The sequence below is a fragment of the Oryctolagus cuniculus genome, chromosome 3 (genome assembly GCF_051225735.1).
Source record: "Oryctolagus cuniculus isolate XC-2025 breed Fujian yellow rabbit chromosome 3, ASM5122573v1, whole genome shotgun sequence".
Taxonomy (NCBI): Eukaryota; Metazoa; Chordata; class Mammalia; order Lagomorpha; family Leporidae; genus Oryctolagus; species Oryctolagus cuniculus.
In genome coordinates this window covers 123,007,516-123,031,319 of record NC_142869.1, presented here as the reverse complement: position 1 = coordinate 123,031,319, position 23,804 = coordinate 123,007,516, and positions in this window count along the sequence as shown.

Here is a 23,804-nt window from a genome sequence, read left to right as displayed (position 1 = left end):
TAATGGGGGGTCTTTAATACTCTGGTTTCAGAAATGAACTATTCAGATAGAAATTCAACAAAGAACAAGAGGAGTTCCACTGCATACTAGGTCCACTGGATCTGACACCTGCAGAACTTTCCCTCCAACAGATGCAGAATACACCTTCTCCTCAACAGCACATGAAACATCCTCCAGGATGGGTCAGAAACAAGTATCAGCAAATTAAAAAATGCACAGAAATCATGTCAAAAAGACTTTCTGACCACAATGTAACAGAACTGGAAATCAACATGAAAAAACTTTGAATATTATATAAATACATGGAAATTGACCAACTTATTCTTAAACGACCAATGGATCAAAGAAGAAATTAAGATTGAAATTTGATGGTATCTCAAAAGAAAGTGAAAACAACTTACAGAAATGTAAAGCTGAACTAAGATGAAAGCAATCAATATCTATATCAAAAATTAGATGGTCATTGTTAGATAATTTATTTGATGTCTTTCCACTCTTAATGTAGGCAATAATTTCTATAGACTTTCCTGTTAGTATTTTCTTTAACTGTTTTCCATAAATTTTGATATGTTGTGTTTTCATTTTGGGTAGTTTATTTTTAAAATTCTCTTTTGATTATTTAATAACCTATGATCATTCAGAAATAGTTTGGGTTGTCTCCAAGTATTCATATAATTTCTAGAGTTGTTAATTTTGGCTTTATCCCTCTGTAGACAGAAAAGATATATGATGTGATTTCAATATTTTGATTTGTGACCTAGCAAATGGTCTATCCCAGACAATGTTCTATGAACTTATGTCTCTCTTCAGATCTACCAACATTTGTTTTATAACACTGGGTATTCTGGCTTCAATTATAAACAACTTAAAGTGGTCATATATTCATGTTGAATTGATCTTTTAATCATTATGTGGTAAACTTTTTTGTCTCTTTTTACAACTTTCACCTTAGAGTCTCTTTTCTCCAGTACATCTACTACTGTTGACTTTCTATTTCCATTTCCATGGAATGTCTTTTTCCATTCTTTCACTTCCAGTCTGTATGTCTTTACTGATGATGTGCCTTTCCTGTGGGTGATATTGTCAGGTCATGTATTTTTATTGATTCAATCTGTCTAAATCTTTTAATTTGGGAATTTAGTACATTTACATTCAAGGTTATTATTGATAAGCAATGACTTTGCTCTACCATTTTTACCTAAAAATCTCCTTTGCTTGTTCTGAATTCTTTGTGTTGTTTTTGGTAGGTTTCATACACTCACACATTTTTCTGATAAATGTTACTTTTCTTATGCTATATTGGTATATCCTTAAGAATAATTTGTCTCTGTAATTAATACACAATTATTCTTAAGTGTTGAAACTTAACTGAAAAGTGATCGCTGTTAAATATAAGAGTGGGAATAAGAGAGGGAAGGGATGTGCAATTTGGGACATGCTCTATGGGGAGCAACTCTGGACTAGACTAAGTTACTGGAATTAAGACTTATTCTATGCATCTGCTCTCCCACAATATGGCGCTGAGAAGGGAGAAACAGCTTCTACACAGCTGCCTCCAGTTCAACCAATAAACAGCAGGACCTGCTCCTGATTGGAGGAGAGCAGCGTACTCGGCGTGTGGGTAGCAGAGTTGGGATTGGTGGAAGAGGACTATAAAGGAGGAGAGAGACAACATGCACCAGGAACATCTATGAGGAACACCTGTGCAGCCCCCGAGAGAGCCAGCTGGCGGTGTGCTGCTCCCCGGCAGAAGTGGGGAAAGTGGCAGGGGGAACCGCCCTTCCACGGAGGTGGAAGGGACGGTAGCCAACCCGGGAAGAACCAGCAGCAAACCCGGGGAGGGCCGAGCAGACGAAAGAACAGCGCAGGGTCCTGTGTCGTTCCTCCAGGAAGACGGGGAGCGACATAATGGTGCCGTGACTCGGATGTGAAGCCTAGGCAGGGTTTAGTGTCGTTCCTCCGTGAAGAGGGGGAGCGACAATGCTTAGTCGGACTTGCCCCAAATGGTGGAGTTTGAAATGTGCCAGGGGATTCCAATACAATCCCATCAAGGTGGCATGTACCAATGCCATCTCACTAGTCCAAGTGATCAGTTTCTGTTCATAATTGATCATAATGATAGGACTAAGAGTCAAAGGGATCACACAAACAAGACTAGTGTCTGCTAATACTAACTGATAGAATAAAAAAGGGAGACAACGATCCAACTTGGGAAGCGGGATACACAGCAGACTCATAGAATGGCAGATGTCCTAAACAGCACTCTGGCCTCAGAATCAGCCCTTAAGGCATTTGGATCTGGCTGAAAAGCCCATGAGAGTATTTTAGGCATGGAAAGCCAAGACACTCTGGAAAAAAAAAAAAAAAAAACCTAAATGAAAGATCTCTGCAAGTGAGATCCCAGTAGAAAGAACAGGGCCATCAAAGAAGGAGGTACCTTTCTCTGAAGGGAGGAGAGAACTTCCACTTTGACTAAGACCCTGTCTGAATAAGATCGAAGTCAGCGAACTCAAAAGGCTTCCATAGGCTTGGCAACTCATGACTAGAGCCTAGGGAGATTACTGACGCCATAAACAAGAGTGTCAAATTGTTAAGTCAACAACAGGAGTCACTGTGCACTTACTCCTCATGTGGGATCTCTGTCCTTAGTGTGTTGTCCAATGTGAATTAAAGCTACAACTAGTACTCAAACAGTATTTTACACTTTATGTTCTGTGTGGGTGCAAACTATTGAAATATTTACTTAATATATACTAAATCGATCTTCTGTATATAAAGATAATTGAAAATGAATTTTGATGTGAATGGAATGGGAGAGGGAGTAGGAGAGGGGAGGGTTGAAGGTGGGAGAGAAGTTATGGGTGGGGGGAAGCCATTGTAATCCTTAAGCTGTACTTTGTAAATTTATATTCATTAAATAAAAGTTAAAAAAAGAATAATTTGTCAGACTCATTGGGTGGTGGTAAATTCTGTCCGGTTTTTTATTATTGTGGGAAGTTCTTATTTTTACTTCATTTATTAAAGAGAGTTTCTCTAGATAAAGTTTTCCACGTCGGCAGGTTTTGTTTATTTATTTTTCAAAATTATGACTGTATATCTCCATTTTTTTCCTGGCCTGATAAGTATATCTCTGTCAATAAAACTGCTGTCATTGTAAAGAGAGCTTCTTTAAAAGTGACCTGGCGTTTTTCTTTTGGAAATTTTAGAATTCCTTCTTTATGTTGTACTTTTGAAAATTTGACTATAATGTGTCACACTGAGGTAATTTTCTGATCTATTTGGTTCCCTTTGAACTTCCTATATTTGGATGTCCATATCATTCTCCAAAATGGGGAAATTTTCAGCTATTTTTTCATTGAGTAGGTATTCTAACCCATTCACTTTTACATTTGTTTGAGGATGTTAAAAAGTGAAATGTTAGGCCAAACAAAGCCAAATTAGTAGAAGGAAAGAAATCATAAAAATTGGAGAAAAAATAAAGAAAATAGAGATAAAAACTACAAAAGTCTCATTAAATAAAGCTGGGATATTTTGAAAAATAAAATGATAAATCATTATCTAGAAAAAGAAAAAAGATAGAGGACTCAAATCAATAAAATAATAGATACAATCTGTTATTACAATTGATATAAAGAATGATTAGGAACTATTATGAATGATAATTTTTCCAAGGAGTTGGGAAAGCTAAGAGATGTGGATTTTTTTGGAAACACGCAACTCACCAAAACTGAATCATATAGAGAGATAATTTGAACAGACCAATAATCAATGATGAGATTGAATCAGTAAAAAAGTCTTTCAATAAAGAAAAGCCCAGAGCCAGATGATTTTACAGCTGAACTCTACCAACCTTTTAAGGGACAAATAAAACCAATTATTACACTATTCCAAACAATTAAAAAGGAGTGAATCCTTCAGAACTCATTTTATGAGGCCCACCTTACAAAGCTAAGCAAAGATAACACAAAAAGAGAAACATAGACCAATATTCCTGATGAAATAGATGCAAAAATTCTCAACAAAATACTAGTAAATCAAATCCTAAAGTACATCAAAAAAATTACTCTCCCTAACCAAATAGGATTTATTCCAAGGATTCAAGAATGGTTAAGCATGTGCAAATCAGTGAGTGTAACAAATCACATTGACAGAATGAGATAAAAATCATATGACTATTGTAATAGATACAGAAAAAGAATTTGATAAATTGTAGCATCCATTCATCACAAAAACCATGAACAAGTTTTGTATAGAAGAAACATAGCTTGGGGCCCGCACTGTGGCACAGTGGGCTAGAGCCCTGCCCTGAAGTGGCAGCATCCTATATGTGCGCCTGTTCTAGTCCTGGCTGCTCCTCTTCCAATCCAGCTCTCTGCTGTGACCTGGAATAGCAGTGAAGGATGGCCCAAGTGCTTGAGCCCCTGCGACCTCATGGAAGAGCTGGAAGAAGCTCCTGGCTCCTGGCTTCCCATCAGCACAGCTCCTGCCATTGTGGCCATCTGGGGAGTGAACCAGCAAATGGAAGACCTCTGTCTCTGTCTCTACCTCTCTCTGTAACTCAGTCTTTTCAATAAATAAAATAAATCTAAAAAAAAAGAAGAAGAAGAAACATACCTCAACACAATAAAACTGTATATTTCAAGTCAATAGCCAACATCATCTGGAATGGAGAAAATCTGGAATCATTTCCACCAAATTTGGAACCAGACAAGGAAGTCTACTCTCATCATTATTATTCAATAAAGTTCTGGAAGTTTTAGCCAGAGACATTAGATAAAAAGGGAAATAAAAGGCATCAGATAGGAAAGTAGAAAGTCAAATTTTCCCTATCTGCAGGTGACATGAGACTATATACATGAAAGTTAAAAGACTCTACTAAAAGACTACTTATTAGAATGGATAACTGAATTCAGCAAAGTTGCAGGATACAAAATCAACATGCGAAAATCAGTAGCATTTTATACAATGATCTTGCAGATAATGAAGTTCTATTTCCTTTTTTGACAGGCAGAGTTACACAGTGAGAGAGAGAGAGAGAGACAGGTCCTCCTTCTGTTGGCTCACCCCCCAAATGGCCGCTATGGCCAGTGCACTGCGCCGATCCAAAGCCAGGAGCCAGGTGCTTCTCCTGGTCTCCCATGGGGTGCAGGGCCCAAGCACTTGGGCCATCCTCCACTGCCCTCCCAGGCCACAGCAGAGAGCTGGACTGGAAGAGGAGCAACAGGGACAGAACCGGCGCCCCAACCGGGACTAGAACCCAGGGTGCTGGCGCCACAGGTGGAGGATTAGCCTAGTGAGTCGTGGCACCAGCCAATAATGAAGTTCTAAGAGTAATCCCATTCACAATAACTACAAAAATATTTTCAATAAATTTACACAAGGATGTAAAAGACATCTACAATGAAAATTATAAAACAGTAATGAAAGAAATTGAAGAAGGCAGACACACACAAAGAAAAGATTTCCCATTTTCATGAATTAGGATAATTAATAAAAAATAATGTTCATACTTCCCAAGGTAGTTTAGAGATTCAGTACAATCATCCTCAAAATATCAATAACAATAATCACAGAATTTGAAAAATATCCTAAATTCAGATGGAAACACAACTAGGCAAATCCATCTTCAAGAATAAAATAATCAAAAACTCTTGAGCAATAAAACAAGGCCAGAGGCATAACAATACCAGATTTCCAGACATACTACAAGGCTATTGTAACCATAGCAGCATGTACTGGCATATAAACAGACACATCCATCAGTGGATCAGAACAGAAACCCAGAAATATACGCACACATCTACAACCAACTTTATTTTCACAAAGGTGCTAAAAACTCCCCCTGGAGAAAGTACAGGCTCTTCAGTAAATAATGTTGCAAAAACTGGATTTCCACATACAGAGAGTAAAACAAGACCTCTACCTTACACCCAACATAAAAATCAACCCAATATGTATCAGAGAGCTTAACACAGGAAATGAAATTATGAAATTGCAAAAGGAAAACAGAGGAGACACTCCAAGACATTGGCATAAGAAATGCTTTTTTGGATAAGACTCTAAAAGTACAAAGAAAAACTAGTTTATCAAACTATGAAGCTTCTGCACAGCAACAGAGTGAAGAGAGAGTTGAGAGAAAATATTTGTGAGCCAGGCATCTAGCAAGGGATTGAAATCCATAATATGTAAGGAGATTAAGAAGCTTGACAACAACAAAATAAACAATTCAGTTAACAAGTGGCAAAAGATCCGAATAGACATTCCTCAAAAAAATAAAATAAAATAACAATGGCCAAAAAACACAGGAAAAGGTATTCAGTGTCACTAGCCATCAGGAAACTGCAAATAAACATTAAAAGGATTATCATCTCATTCCAGTTAGAATGGTTATTATCAAAAAGATAAAAAAATAACAGATGTTGGCAAGGTTATGGGAAAAAAGACAACTCTAATGTAGTGTCGGTGGGAATGCAAATTAGCACAGCCATTATGGAAAGCAAATCCAAGCTGTGTTCCGGCTATCGCACTCTGAGAATATAGCCGAATGAGTGGAGTCAGCATGTGGAAGAGGTGCCTGGGCTCTCGTGTTTTGTGCATCACAATCATAATATCAAAGCTGTGGACTCAACCTAGAGGCACATCAGTTTATAATAAAGAAAGTGTGGTATATGTGCACAACTGAGTACTCTTCACCCATAAAAAGGAATGAAATCCTGATGTTTTCAACAAAGTGAATTGAATTATAGAGTTATTATAAGTGCAATAATCCAGAAACTGGAAGACAAATTACACGTTTTTTCTCATGTATGGAATACACACACACACACCTGTGAGTGTGTGTGTGTGCCATATTACTTGGGCGCATATTTATCAATGTTATCTTCACTATATTTTATACCATACATAGTAATAAATCCTTTTTCATTTTTGATCTATGCCATGAATTACATATTATATAATATTAATATAATCAGTGCTACTATCAAAAAGTAGTATATATGTGTATATGTATATAATGTTTACTTATGAAGTGAATGTTTAAAATATTAAAAACTGTTTATTCTATATGTACTTATAAAATGAAAAGATGTGTATTTATAAAATAAAAAGATAAAGGATGGACATTATAGTACATTGCATAAGCTGCTACTTGGGATATCCACATCCCATATCAGAGTGCTGGCCAAGTTCTGGCTACTCTGCTTTCAATCCAGTGGATTGCTGGCGAATTCTGGAAGGTAGCAGATGATGGCTCACATGCTGTATCTGGTCAGCCACATGAAAGATCCAGATGGAGTTCTGGTCTCCTGTCTTTGGCCTGGCCCAGCCCTGGCTGTTATAAGCATTTGGGGAGTGAACCAGTAGATAAAAGATTCTCTCTCTCTCTCTCTCTCTTCTCTCTTTCACTCTCCCGTTTAATTAGATAAATGTTTTAAAGATAAATTAATATATATTTATTCATAACTGACATATAATAACAGTATATTTTATGGGGTACCATGTGATATTTCAATGCATGCATACAACATGTAATGATCAGATTAATCAGCATATCTATCACCTCATTTATTATTTATTTATTTGTGTTTGGAGCATTCAGAATCCTACTAGCTATTATGAGACACACAGTTAACTGTTTTCAATCAGTTAGTTCACTATGCTACCGAATCAGAAGTTACTCTTCTCATCTAACTGCATAAATTTTAAATAACTATTTTTTAAAAGAGTAGACAAAAAAATTAGAAATATCTCAAACATATTGCTATACCCCAAAACAGTAGAAAATCAATAACAAATCAAATGAAAAATTAGCAGGAAAGGAATAATAAAACTCAGAATAGAAATAAATGAGAAACTAAAATAGTTAATGAAATGAAGAGCCAGATATTTTATTAACAAAATTGACAAACACTTAGCTAGATTAAGAAAAAAGAGTCATATAATATCAGAAATTTGATACATTATGATTGACACTGCAGATAAAGACTATAATTGGAGATTATAATGAGTATTCATAGGTCAAAAAATTGAAGACCATAAAGAAATGGAGAAATCTGTAGACACATACAGCATGGCATGAAGAAACATGTACTTAAATAAACCAATAAGGAATAAAAATATTAAATTAATAATAAAAAAGTCTTCCATCAAAGAACAGTCTAGGACTACACAATTTCACTTCTGAGTTCTACCAAACATTTAAGGAATGAATACAAATTATGCAAGTTACACCAAAAAACAGAATACTAAGGAATTTTTCCAAACTGATTCTTTGAGGCTATATTACTACATTAACCATATCAGACAAGAAGATACCATGAAAACAAAGTTGCTGGCCAAAATCCCTAATGCAAATTGATTAAAAATTCTTGGTAAAATGCTAACAAATTTGGGGTGGCGCTGTGGCGCAGCGGGCTAGATCCCTGGCCTGAAGCACTGGCACCCTATATGGGTGCCAGTTCTAGTCCCAGATACTCCTCTTCTGATCCACCTCTCTGCAATGGGCTGGAATAGTAGTAGAAGATGGCCCAAGTCTCTGGGCCCCTGCACCCGTATGGGAGACCCAGAAGAAGCTCCTGGCTCCTGGCTTCGGATCAGCACAGCTCCGGCCATTGCGGCCATCTGAGGAATGAACCAGTGATGGAAGACCTCTCTCTCTGTCTCTACCTCTCTTACTTTGTCTTTCAAATAAATAAATAAAAATAAAATAAATTTAAAATACCAACAAATCAATCAAATAGCACATTAAAATATTATTCACCACGAATAAGTATGTTTCATCCCAAGGATGCAAGGATGATTCAATATATGCAGATCATTAAACACAAAATATCACATCAAAAGAATGAAAGACAGAATTCCTATGATTATCTAAATAGATGCAGACAAGGCATTTGTTCAAATCCAACATCTCTTAAGGCAAAGATTCTGAAGAAATTAGAGAAGGAACGTACCTCAATGTAATAAAGGCCATATAAATCAAGCCAACAGCTAACAAAATAGGGAAAAATTGAATGCTTTATTTCTAAGAACTGAAAGAAAATAATGATGCTCACTTCACAACTTGTAATCACATAGTGTCAGATGTCCTGTCTAGAGCAACTAGGCCAGAGAAATGAGTAAAGGACATTCAAATTGGAAAGGAGGAAATCAAACTGCCACTGTTTATTGATGGCATGAGCTTATATTTAGAAAAATGCAGATTCCACCATAAATTTACTATGATTTTTTAAAACTCAGTAAAGTTGCAAATGCAAAGTCAATGTATGAAATTCAGTCACAGTGATGTACACCAATAGTAAACTATCTGAAAAGGAGGTCAATAAAGCAATCCCATTTCTGATACCTACTAAGAATAAAAGAAAAATTAAAATGCTGAAAAGCCCATGAGAGTATTACAGGCATGGAAAGCCAAAACACTCTGGAAAAAAAAAAAAAAAAAAAAAACAACCCTACATGAAAGATCTCCGCGAGTGAGATCCCAGTGAAAAGAACAGGTCTTCAAAGAAGGAGGTACCTTTCTCTGAAGGGAGGAGAGAACTTCCACTTTGACCATGGCCTTGTCTAAATATGATCAGAGTCGGTGAACTCAGGGGGCTTCCATAGCCTTGGCAGCTCATGACAAGAGCCTAGGGTGATTACTGATGCCATAAACAAGAGTGTCAATTTGTTAAGTCAACAACAGGAGTCACTGTGCACTTACTCCTCATGTAGGATCTCTGTCCTACATGTGCTGTACATTGTGATTTAATGCTATAACTAGTACTCAAACAGTATTTTTCACTTTGTGTTTCTATGTGGGTGCAAACTGTTGAAATCTTTACTTAATGTATGCTAAACTGATCTTCTGTATATAAAGAGAATTGAAAATGAATCTTGATGTGAATGGAAGGGGGGAGGGAGAGGGAAAGGGAGGGTTGCGGGTGGGAGGGAAGTTATGGGGGGGAAGCCATTGTAATCCATAAGCTGTACTTTGTAAATTTATATTCATTAAATAAAAGTTAAAAAAAGAATAAATAAATAAATAAATAAAATAGAATATGAAAGTAAAAAAAGAAACAAAATAAATTAAAATAAAATACATAGGAACAAATTCAACTGAAGAGGTACAAGGCATCTAAAACTAAAACAAGAAATTGAAGAAAGAAATTGAAGAGGACACAAATAAATGAAAAACCATCTTGTGTTCATGGATGGGAAAAGTCAATATAATTAAAACACCCATACTACTTAGAGTGATTTACTGAGGCAATGCAATTCCTATCAAAATATCAAGGAAATTTTTCACAGAACTAGATAAAATACTACTAAAATTTGTATGGAACTACAATAGATTCTGAATAGCCAAACTAATCTTAAGTACCAAGAACAGAACAGGAGACATCTCATCAATTAACTTTATATTACAAAACCACAGTAACTAGAACAGCATGGTATTAGAATAAAAACAGACACAGACATACAGACCAATGGAACAGAATGAAAAATCTACAAGCAAATCCCAACAACCTGATCTTTGACAGATGTGCTAGGAACACACATGGGGAAAAGGGCAGTCTTTTCAATAAAGAGTGCTGGTAAAACAAGAGGTATCCACATGCAGAAGTGTGAAATGAAGCCTATCTCTCATCGTGAATGAAGATCAATAACTATTAGATTAAAGCCCCAAATGTAAGACCTGAAACTTTGAGAATACTAGGATATATATATATAGGGGAAATGTTTGAGCATATCATAATAGCAAGGATTTTTTGCATCGATTCCCAAAAACATGGGACAAAAGCAGAAATAAACAAATAGGGTTTTATCAAACTAAAGTGCTTCCATGCAACAATGGAAATGATCAACAGAGTGAAGACTCAACCTACTGAGTGGAAAGAATATCCACAAGCTGTAAATCTGAATAAATTAATAACTAGAATAAAGAACTAAAACCATTCAATAGCAAATTATAATCCAATTTCAAAATAGATAATTGATCTAAACAAACATTTCTCCAAAATACATGTGAGTGGCTAACAGATGCATGAAAAATTCTTTAGCACAAATCATTAGGGAATTGCAAGGCAAAATCACAACTAGATATCACAGCATTCCAGTTAGGTTGACTATTATAAAAAAGACAAAAAGGTAACAAGTGTCAGCAAGGATGTGGAGAAAAGAACAACTCTGCGCATGGTTGGTAGGAATGTAAATTAGAGCCATTGCTGACAATAATGGAGGTCCACCAAAAAAAAAAAAAAAAAAAAAAAAAAACTTAAAATAGGGGTCAGTACTGTGGCCACCTACAAAGCAGGCACTCCATATGGGCACCATTTCGAGTCCTGGCTGCTCCATTTTTGATCCAAATTCCTTCCCATGAATCTGGGAAAGCAATGGAAGATGGCCCAAACGCTCAGGCCCCTGCAACCATGTTGGAGACCAACATGAAGCCCCTGGCTCCCAGCTTTGGTCTGGCCCAGCCCTTGCCATTGTGGGCATTTTGAGGATGAACCAGTGGATGGCAAATATCCTCTCCCTCTCCCTCTCCCTCTCCCTCTCCCTCTCCCTCTCCCTCTCCCTCTCCCTCTCCCTCTCCCTCTCCCTCCCCCTCCCCCTCCCCCTCCCCCTCTCCCTCTGCCTCTGCCTCTATGTATGTATCTCTCTCTCTCTCTCTCTCTCTCTCTCCCCTCCCATTCATCAAGTCAATTTTTAAAATTATCCATGATAGGGAATTCTCTCAAAATAGTCAATGAAATCTACAAAAACCCTACAACTAGTATTATACTTAAGGGTTAAATTTTCCACATTTTACCAAAATAGAAGCAAGGATATATTTTCTCCACACTTCTAATCAATATTGGAATGTATAGCCTAAAATATTCAGTAAGATAAAAATGTTTGAGAAGTGGGTATTAAAGAGAAAGAAGTAAAACTGTCATTATTCATAGATGGTATGAGCTTGTATGTGGAAAACTTTATGGAATCTAAAAACAAAATAAGCTTCTAAAATAATAACTAAATTTCTTCAGAATGGAGAATCAATTCTCTACAATAGCATGAAACAACTGGAAATTTCAATAGAATACCCTTATTTTAAAATAGTACCAAAACAAGCTCACTTTTCCACTTAACACTCATTAGGATGGTTCCTTTGAAGTAAGAAGAAAAGGGGAGAAGGGCCAGGAGAGGAAGGATGAGGAAGAGGAAATGGAGAAGAGTTAATGAAGATGCAAAGAAAGCAGAATATAATTGTACAGTGTTAATCAAATGAGAAATGGAGCAGTTATTATGGAAATCAGTACAACTGTTCCTCAAAAAATTAAAAATAGAGTTATCATATGATTCAGCCATTCAACTTTTGTTTATATAATCAAAAGAACATACACAATGTCTCTATGTATTTGGACTTTCATTTTCATAAGAGTATTATTTCCAATAGCCTAGAAACTGAAGTGGTAGATCAATAAATGAATTGATAAACAAAATATGGCATGTGCATACATTGAGCTATTAGCTCAATATGTCACATGTAATAACATGGATACACCTTAAGGGCGTTATGCTAAGTAAGTAAACCAGTCACAAAAATACAAGTACTACATGATCCTATTTATATGAGATCCTAGAATAGTCAAATTCACGGAATCACAAAGAAAACTGGTGGTTTCTAGGGGCTGGGGAAGAGGGTAGTGGGCATGGTATTGCTTCCTGGGTACTGAATTTCAGTTTTGCAAGATGAAAACAGTTCTGGAGATGGGGAGTGGTGTCGATTGCACAACAGTGGGAACTTACTTGATGCTATTGAACTGCACACTTAGAAATGGTTAAGATGGCAAACTGTTATCTGTATTTTACCACAATTAATTATAATAATAAAGCTTATATATTTAATAAATTTAATAAAAGGTTGCAAAACCCCAATTTATAACTCTATAATACAACTTGAGATAAAAAAGATTCAACTAAAATAAGAAATAGTCCATATTTATACCCTAGAAAATCCATTGTTTTGAAATATAAATTTTCCTTAAGTTGATCTCAATGAGGGATTAGCAAATCATGGCTCAGAAACCAAATTCGGCCTGCTGCTTATTTTTATACAACCCACAAGCTAATAGTATCTCTTAAAATTTTAAATTGTTAAAAATGTAAAAAAGAATATGATTCATAAAAATCTAAAATGTGTAATGCCATGTCCTTTAGAAAAAAAGAAAGCCAACCTTGATCTGTACTTGGAGTTATTCAAGTCCCAAGCAAAATGTACCTGTATTAGTTATTAAATACAGCATGCAATTTATATGAAACTACTTGGGGAAACTGAGAAGTAGATTCTAAAACATGTATGGGAAGAAATAGCTAAAACTATGGTGAAAATATCACAGGCTCATGCCATGTCCTCCATAATTACTGCACAGCTGCAATAATGAAAGTAACACATAATAGGCTTAAGGAACAAATAGATCATTGAAATAGAATAGTCTGTTTCTGAACATAGATGTGTTTGGATTTTCTTAAATTCCAAAAGTCCAACTGAGATTCTTATTTGAATTTTTGTTTGTGTTTTCAACAAATGATAGCAGAAGAACTAGATAAACTTTGGTAAAAATATCAACATTTGCCTTTGCATCACACATATATATATAGATTAATTCATGATGGATTATATACTAAAGTTATGAAGATTCTCTAAGAAAACAGGGTAGGAGCAGGCTTTAGACTAGTGGCTAAGACTCTGGTTAAAGATGCCCGTGTCCCACATCTGAATGCCTGTATTGCTCCCAGCTCCTGACTCCAGATTCTTGCTAATTCAGACCCCAGGTGGCAGTGGGATGACCGGAGTAATCAAGTTCCTCCCACACAGGTGGGAAACCTGGATTGCATTCTCAGTTCCCAACTTTAATCTGGCCCAGGTGTGGTCATTTGGGGGTATCTCTAAGGAAACTAGCAGGTAACAGTTCTCTGCCTGTATGTTTCTCGTGTGTGTGTGTGTGTGTGTGTGTGCAAGAGTGTGCCTCTCAAATACATAAATTGAATAACAAAAAACAAGTAATCAGGTTAGTATCTTCATGATCCTGAAGTAAGCAAGGATTGCCTAAAGAAACTCAAAATGTATTTACCATCAAATGAAAATACCTAATAAATTGACTTCAACAGGATAAAAGCTTATGCCCATCAACATAGGTAAATAGGTAAATGAAAAGTAAGTCACAGATATGGAGAATTTATGAAATGTATTTCAGAGAAAGCACATTACTAATCAATAATAAAAAGGCAAGCATTATAATTCAGATACTAACAAAAGATATGAACAAGTTTTTACCAAAAAAAATTTAAGGAGGTGGTGCCCAGAATCTGACACAGCACTTAAGATGTTGTTTGACATTTGCAACCATATATGAGGGCTGAATTCAGGTACCAAATCTACTTCTGATCCATCTTCCTGATAATATGCACCCTGGGAGACAGCAGTAATGACTCAAGTCCATGGGTCCCAGGTGTAGGAGGTGTAGGAAACCCAGGTTGAATGTTTGTGCTCCTAGCTTCAGCCTGGCCCAGTCTTGCCTATTGCAAATATTTGAGGAGTGAGCCATCGAATGAAAGATCTCACTGTTTCTATCTCTCTGTCTCTATTTTCGTTTTTTTTAAATATATATTTTAAAAAAGGAATACATAGAAATGGCCAGCAAACCACATGGAAACATGCTCAGCATCATCAGTGACCAGAGAAATGCAAATTGCACTGCAATGACATATCACTACAGAACCAGCAGAATGACTAGCTGAAAATACCTGGGGGCCGGCGCTATGGTGCAGTGGGTTAATCTTCCTCCTCCTGCGGCGCCAGTAGTCTATATGGGCTCCAGTTCTAGTCCCAGCTGCTCCTCTTCCAGTGCAGCTTTCTTCTGTGACCCAGGAGGGCAGTGGAGGAATGCCTAGATGTTTGGGCCCCTGCACCTGCATGGGAGACCCAGAAGAAGCTCCTGGCTCCTGGCTTTAGATAGGCGCAGCTCCAGCCATTGCGGCCATCTTGGGAGTGAACCAACAGAAGGAAGACCTTTCTCTCCGTCTCTCCCTCTTGTTGGCTGTAACTCTACCTCTCAAATAAATAAATAAAATCTTAAAAAAAAATAAAATACCTACCAGGACACAATATTGATAAATACATGGGAAAATTAGAACTATCTTAAATTGCTATTGTAAAATGCCACAGCCATTTTAGGAAACATGCTGACAGTGTGGTATAGTTTTGGCCATCATAGAAATTGTACTCTATGTTCCAGAATTTCTACCTATAGATTTTTATCAAAGAGAAATGGAAAAAAAAGTTCACATATAAATTCCAGAAAAATGTGCACGTAAATTTTAAATAGAATAGTCCAAATTTGGCAACAGCCCAAAGGTTCATCAACAGAAGAATGGATCAAATAACTTGTACTTATATAATAGAATAGTTATCAATGAAAGAAAGAACTCACAGGAGCATGAATTAGTCTAAAAAAAAAAAAGTATATTGAGAAACAGACTGTAGGCACACACCACACTGTGTGATTTTGTTTATAAAAAATACCGGGCAGGCAATCAAACTTGTGATTAAATGTACTAGGACACTGGTTCCTGAGAACATGAGGATCTATGGAGGAGGTATAGGGGAAACCCTACTGGTTGATGGGAATATTCTGTACTTTGATTGTGGCAGGCACATTCCCAAAACTCACTGAATTCTGTCCTGTCTTCATTCCCCAAGCTCAAAATTTTGCTCCAGAATTGTGTTCTCTCTCAGGAAATTTCTTTCTCCTTTTCTCCGTGCTGTTTCCAGGTATCTTCTTCTGAGAAAGGTTTAGTCAAGTTCTACCAAACATCTTTGACTGATATCTTTCTTTTCTGCACCCCTGTCACTCTCAGAGGCTTCTGCGTCCTTCCTCTGTTGCCCCACGTGAGTTTTCTGTTCTGCACTGCTTTTCTGAGTTCCCATTCGTTGTCATACTCAGTGCCTCCTCACAGCATTGGACAAGGAAGATGCTGACAAAGCAAAGGTTGGTGTTATTCACACACCATTTTTGTGCATATACCATGCACAAATACTAAGGGTTTTTCTTACTGGAGGGGCTTAAAGGAGAAATGGGACCAAGGACCCCTTGAACCCACGCTACCTAGCTGTGTCCCAACACATCCACTCTTGACACAGCTGCCCTGATTGCAGTGCAAGCAGAGGCAATGGCAAGCATTTTGTCCATTTAGCAAGTGAGCTGATGTGGAAAAATCTGGAAAATACAGTTTAGAAACAACAACCAACACTCCCCAGTGTCTGAAGCAGCAGTTTCCTAGTGGGCCAGCCTGATGGAGGTGACTCAGTTAGGTGTTGGCTTCAACAGCAAAAAGAAACATTTCCTTCTACCTACAAAAAAAAGAAATATGCTTGGGTTCCCTTTAGGAAAAGCTCTTTTCCCATATGATGGGTCAAGAAAAACCGCAGGATATATTAAGACTGTTTTTATGGAGACCTGAAAGCCCTGGGTGAAGTTTTCTCCCTGGCTGCTTCTCTGCACTGGGTGAATAATGGCATGACATCTGAGAACAGCAGGAAGTCCTCACCGGATAGCTAAGGGTAAAGTGTCACCACACACGTCTCAGACCAAAGGTCCTTGTGATTCTCAGCCTGGACTGCACGATACAATCAGATCAATTGAATTAGAAGCTACATGACTAGAAACCACACATCAGCAATGTTTAAGGCCCCCCATGTGTTTTCAGCATGCAACCAGTTTAAGAAGTAAACTGAGAACAGTGATGGGATGTGGCCCAGAGGTCCCAGGCCTTTTGTACCTGTAATACCTAAAGATGTCTCTGAAACTATAGAGAACAAGTGATGTAAGTGTCAATCTAAAACCTGTGGCAGGGCCATAGGGTACCCTGATATTTGGCCAAACGTTACTCTGAGTGTGTCTGTAAAGATGGTACTGCATAAGATTAACATTGAAATCAGGAAACCTCGTTAAGCACACTGTCCTCTCCAATGTAATTAGGCTCCGTCCAACCCCAGAAGGCCTGAACTGGATATAAAAGGATGACATCCTGAGAGTGACAGGGAATGCCTCCAGCCCAACTGCCCGCAGTTGGGACAACAATTTTTTGGGTCTTTCTTTGCACTTGAGTTGAAATATCAGCTCTTCTGGGGTCTCTAGCTTACAGGTTTTCAGACCAGAACTTACATCAGAATCTTACCTGGGTCTGCAGCTTGCCAACTGCTGGGTTTTTTCATTCTTCATAGTCACATGAGTCAGTTCCTCATAATTAAATCTGCCACCCACTCTCTGGAGATCCCTAAGTAACATCCTACAGCTATCTTAGTCTCATGCCTCAAAGATTCCATTTTATCTGGGAGGGTTTGCAACAGGACTTTTTTCATTCTTATTCTCAGGTCGTTATAATGAGATCAGGCTTTGCAGTTTTAATGCAACTGACTGATCTCAGGCAAGTTACTGAACATGTCTAAGTTAGTTACCACCTTGAAATATAAGCTATGGATAACAATATTACTCACTAAAATTTAAAGAAGAGTTGTGTTTCAAAACCATGCAGACATTTAGATCCCAATATCATAAATTAATGGTACTAAGAGTGTAGAAACAATATAATTATAGTGTCTATCAGATGAGTCTGCTAGGAGGTCCTTGGAGCATTGCAGGGGTGCTCATGGAAGGTAATTCTTCTGAGAGGATTAGTTACAAGGTTTGGATGTGCCCCAGCTTCCCTCTATGTATGCTCGCTGAATCACCATAATCCTTCCATTACAAATTCTATGCCAATCCCTGCCATCAACAATGACCAAAGCAATGGGACTGACCAATCTGAGATTGTGAACCAATCTCCAGGACCCTGAAACAACATAAACTTGTGTCCTTCATGAGTGATTTGTCTTGTATCTTTCACTGTAGTAATATACAATTTGATGAGATCATTTGTGAAATTGGAATGGTATCTGGACTCTTCATGGCACATAGATAATATGGGATAATATCCATTTCCACACAATGGTGTGCACTCAGCAAAACTTTTTTTTCATATTAAATGCTCAATACTTATTCTGACTATAACTATAAAAACATTTGAAATTCAACAATTAATTCATTCCTATCAGAATATAGTTTGAGATCTATCTGATAACACTTCAGAAAGTTCATAGAAAAATGAAATTAAAAGATGTCTATTTTGCGGCAGAAATACTGTCCTCTGTGCATATATTTTTCATAATATGCATTTTTGAAGATCCCTGATATATATGCCTCATATTTGTAATTCTTTTAATTAGCCTTATAAAAATATATACCTAACTTTGATCTTTCTCTCCATTAGGGAAGAGTTGACACAATACCAACAACCACCTGGCACTGAACCACCAATAGGACTTGCTTAATTCACTTTTGCCTGCTCCTAACTTCAAGTTTATTATCTGCTTTATTCAGGCATTGAGCATTAAAAGTTTTTCCAGTCCCAGCACAACTCTTTTGAAAGAAACAGGTGATGACAACCAACAGTTGCAAACCAACTCCGAGATGACATTTACCCAAACACCACTTGTTGGATATGCTTGGTCTGAATGTTAAGCCTGCGTTAAAATTCATGCTGTTAGACTATCATCTGGGATTCCTTAAACAATGCATTTGACCTTAAAGCACACCAATGTCTATTAGTTGTAGGATCTCCCTTGTTGCATTTAAAGCATTTGAAAATGAGCTTCTGGGTCCTGGCATGTTTATAACCATAAATCAATGAATATTTAAGAGAGATTTTTCTATTAATGATTATTTTAAGTTATTTAAATATAATTTTACGTTAAAAGATTGCATGAATCTAAAACCTCAGTAACAGCAAATTACACAAGCAGTCTAAGCAGCAAGCATGATGCAGTTATAATTATCTGAATATGTTAACATTTAGGGAACAGTCAGGCGCATTACTGGCCTTTAGAAAAATAGAATGCTTCATGTAGGCACTAATTAATCAATAAAATCCTAATTGCATTCTATTAAGTATTGGAAAGGACATTTCAACTTCTATATTCCATGTACAACCCTGACCCATTCCCAAGTAGCAATAAAAGCCAATTAGGGTGGTATTCAACTTATAATTAGGAATGCTGCCACCACCCTCGTTTACATTAATATTACAGCAATCAAAGAGAACACAACAAGGAGAGTCAGGCCAGTCCTCCTGCACAGATGGGTCACGGCTTTGTTTTGTTGAGAAATTCAATATTGCACAAAGTGACTTTTAAAGAGCATAGGCTTCAGGATTGGAAAGCTAGAGTTAACAACCATCCTTTACTCCCTGTATCTATGTCTGACAAATTTCTCCATCTGTTAAGCAGGGATAACTACACATTTTCCAGGACAGGGTTGAAGATTAGAACTAATGCTGATGAGATATGTAGCAAAGGTCTGAACATGTCAGAGTTGAGTGTCCAGAAAGTAGCAGGTGTATTTCAGAATACTGAGGGCTACCTCCATGGAATCTTAGGATAGAGCCTTGGCTCAGCAAGCCACGTCTGCAATGGTCAGTTCAAGGACCCTTTTAACTAGGTCCCCAGATATTATCTTTTGATTGCTTCTTGGAAATCTTCATTGCTTCATAATTTATTCCTTGTTGGCTACCCCACTTTCATTATTAGAACAAGAAGAAATTGACTTCCTGTTCACTCCCATTGCATCTAATTTTATCATCAGCAGTAACGTAGATTACATTGAAATCTTGTACAGGGGAATTCTTCAGGAAATGCAAGCAAATATTTGACAGCACAGTCTTCATAACTATTTTGCCTGGGTTCAAATCCAGACATATAATTGAGTCACTGTTAACCTCTTTGTGTTTGTGTGTCATTTCCCCCAATTGTGGATAATTGTTGTTTCTGATATTTCCAATATTATGGAATTCTATTTCATCTCATTTTCATTTCTAGACTAAATATTTCTAGCTCTTCCAAGCATTCCTTTTAGGATATGAAGCCCTTTTCAAAGCGAATTTTGCTTGGGTACCAGTTTAAACACCAAAACCCTCATTAAATTGACGATTTTGACACCCAATTTTGTGAGATATGTATCTGTATAACACAACACCCTTTTTGCAGCATGCCAGTGGGGAAGGTAATGTAAGACTTGCCCATTGTCACCCAGCCTGTATGTGGAGGACCAGGAATTTCAAACAAGTTGCAGGTGACAGAGCCCTGGCACTTAAAAGCGTTTTGTGAGAGATTCTCAAGTATCAGACCCTGGCAGGCAAAGAAAGGAAGCGAGTAGGGATAGGACCGGGTTTGCAGGAGGCTGTGACCCTTCTTTAGAACTTGCCACTGAGAAGAAAAACAGTGCAAACCACATTTAATGGGCATTGCAAAGTCTCTAAGTATTCTAGCATCCAAAATGTTGAACATTGAGGATCAGTAGTTAGAGAAGAATTGTGCTGATTCCTCCTGAGAATGGCAGAGCCTAAGTGTAGATCTGAGATTGTGATACAAGCAGTCAGGTGAACATATCAGTCTTGACCGCACAAACCCAAGAGTTTAAGAGCAGATTAGCCACCTGCCAAGATACATGTAGTTTATCAGGGATAATTCAGAAGCAACGCCTTTATTAGTATCATTTATAGGATGACTTTAAAAGTCAAAGTTTTGGATACAACTGAAAATCTGATAGACTATAAGTAGGGTGGCACCATGTCTTGTAACCTTCAAATTATATTATGCAAATAGTCATGTCTTTATAATGCTATCATTATTACTAATAAATCCACTCTTGGTTATCAGAGCTGTGCAAATGGGAATGCCCAATTGCTGCCACTTGAATAAAGACTTGTTCCCAAACCACAGCCAGCAAGGGAAGGAAATGCTAAGACCAAGTCTCAAAATACTGTAAACTGTTTGTTTGGTAGATACAAGTGGTTGTCCTGAACTTTTTCCTGAGTATTCCAAAGTAAATTCATAACTTAAATAATGCCCAAGCCCAAACCTTATTACTCTAAACCCAAACCATTGCTCTTGTTGCAATGGTTTGCTTGATTTGAATTGAGGGAAAGTCCTAACACCAAAATTAGTTTATTAGAATATCCGGAAATGTTCACATTATAAATTAAAGTCTCAATCATTTTGGTTTTATAGGTTTTGTAAATTTCAAAAGAATTCTAATCTAAAAGGCTATCATATGATTGTATTTTTCTATTTGGATGAAAATTTCAGGAATATCTGAAGTAGGCAAACTTATAAACACAAAAGATTGGAGATTGCCAGTGTGAGGCAGTGGGGAGGGGAATGGAAGGTGACTACTTGGTGTACACAGATCTTTCTTTTGGGGTGATGAACACGATCTGGAATTCGACAGAGATGCTAATTGCACAACACTGTGAGTGTACTAAATATCACTAATGGTTAAGCTTTATGTAGTACATATTTCACCGCAACAGAAAGTCTCAAATAGGAATAGTTCATCCCCAACTGGAGACAAAAACACACCTTGTTCTAATCCTGGATCACCTACTTACAAACTATATGACCTTGGACAACTGTCTTGATCCTCTGAGAGTCATATAAAAATAAACTTGTGGTGGGATTTGCTAATGCAGGCCAAACACCTTGCATAGCATTTGATGTATAGTAGGTGCTTAGCAATAGTAATAGCCACGCAGTCATGGGCTCTCTAGGGTGAGATAATAGGTAAAAGGACAGCAATTTACAGGGTAGCTTTATTGTAAGGAAGTTTGCCAAAATTGTGCAGCAGTGATTCCCAGAAGCCTGGTTCTGGTATAGTTATATTGGTCCACCAAGTCTTTGGTCTTTTATTTCTCCCTGAACTGGAATTAATGCAAAGAAAATTTTGACATTTAAATAAAATAAAACCAATAAGGGAAAACATTATCTCCCCAAATTATTGTACTTCTGGGTCTGATCTCAATACCTCTGCTTCAAAAAGATTAAACTATGAGACAAAAAAAATCAAATTTACACAGTCAAAATACCAAGGGTTAACTAAAAGAGAAAACTATGCATCCTAGAATATTTGGATTCCACAAACACTTCTTCACTAATTGTTGCCTGTTGGAATTCCGGTCCTCAAGCTTCACTCTCCTCTGATTTCTGCCTGCGTTGTGACTCTTCCCAATGCCTTACAATCATGGTTACTGTAGTTGTTTTCAACATTTTGTCCAGGTTTTATTACTACACTATGAATAAGACTCACACAAGAAATATATCACGCCATCACCAAAATCTGTAATCAGGATCCTCTTTTACTAAAAGGCTAGAAAATGAAACCATAAGTTTTTTAGGATTTGAGTTCCTGACTAATATATATGTCTCTATCTCATAAATCTATCCACAAACCAAAGAAAAGATGTGAAATACAGCTGGTGAAGATATAGCTGATATAGTTACACCTACTAAGACACTCAGCATTTACTATGTTTTGTGCATTGTCCTGTGTCATACAATCTGCAAGATGGGTACTAGTGTCATCATCTCATGAACAGATGGGGAAACTGAGGCAATTTGAGTTGAGTGACTTCTCTGAGACTTTCCCCACAGGAGATGCTAAGCCAGGATTACAAGAGGGGTGGCCTGCCTCCAGAGCCATTGTTATTAGCCAGCATGCCACAAAACCTTCATCCACATCTGTACATAAGCCTAATATTTGCTTGAGGGATTCTTAATTCAGATGTTTATAAAGACAGCAAAAGTATTTATTGCCACCTATTAAAGCACAACCTATAAAAAAAAATAGCTTTACATAACACGATACAGTAACTCACACAGAGTAATTTCCAATAAACCATAAATGCTTCTATTTTCAGTCTCTGAGTAGACAAATTCCTACTGTTCTTTAACAAAGGAATTTATGAAAATCTTTGTTTCAGACAATGGCATATTGTTAGGTGTTTAAGTTACCTTCCACAGCTTTTTCTTCTTTAGGGTTCTGGAATCCTCTATCATGGAAAAAACACATAAAGATTGGAAACCAGGGGAGAAAAGAAGGTACTACTTTAATAATATTGGAGGGGCTGGCATTGTGGCATAGTGAGTTAAGCCAACACCTGCAATGCTGGCATTCCATATGGGTGCTAGTTCGTGTCCTAGCTGTTCCACTTCTGATAGGGCACTACGCTAATGGCCTGAGAAAGGCAGCAGAGGATTACCCAGGTGCTTGGGCCCCTGTTCCCACATGGGAGACCTGGAGGAGTCTCCTGACTCCTGGCTTCTGCCTGGCCCAACCCTATCTGTTGTGGCCATCTGGGGAGTGAACCAGTAGATAGAGGATCTGTCTCTCCCTCTCACTCTTTCTCTGTCTGTGTGTAATTTTCAAATAAATACATATTTTTTTAAAAATAATATTGGAAAAAATCACATAACATCACATAACCTTCCCCAGTGTAGGCTGTTCCAGTTAGGATGCCATTGAGTTCAAATTGCAGAATGTACAACAACTGACTTTAATGGTTGTTTTGTATAAATCATCCAGAGGTCACCAGGCTGTCCTTGGTTTGGTGCAAGGCCCACAGGCAACCTCACCTGCCCTGTGATGATTTCCCAGGTGTTGGCTTTCACTCTCAGATGTCACCCTTCATGTACTGACAAGATGGCTGCCTCCAAATGAGGCAGCATACCCTAACAAAATTGTGCCCAAAGAATAAAACCTCTAAGGAGCAGGAGAAGGCTTTCTCCAAGAATTTGTGTGTTTTTAACAGCAGTCTCCCGTATCCACAAGGAATACTTTTCAACATTCCCAAAGGATGCTGAAAAGCACTGATAGTACTGCGTCTTATATGTACTGGACTATTTCCTA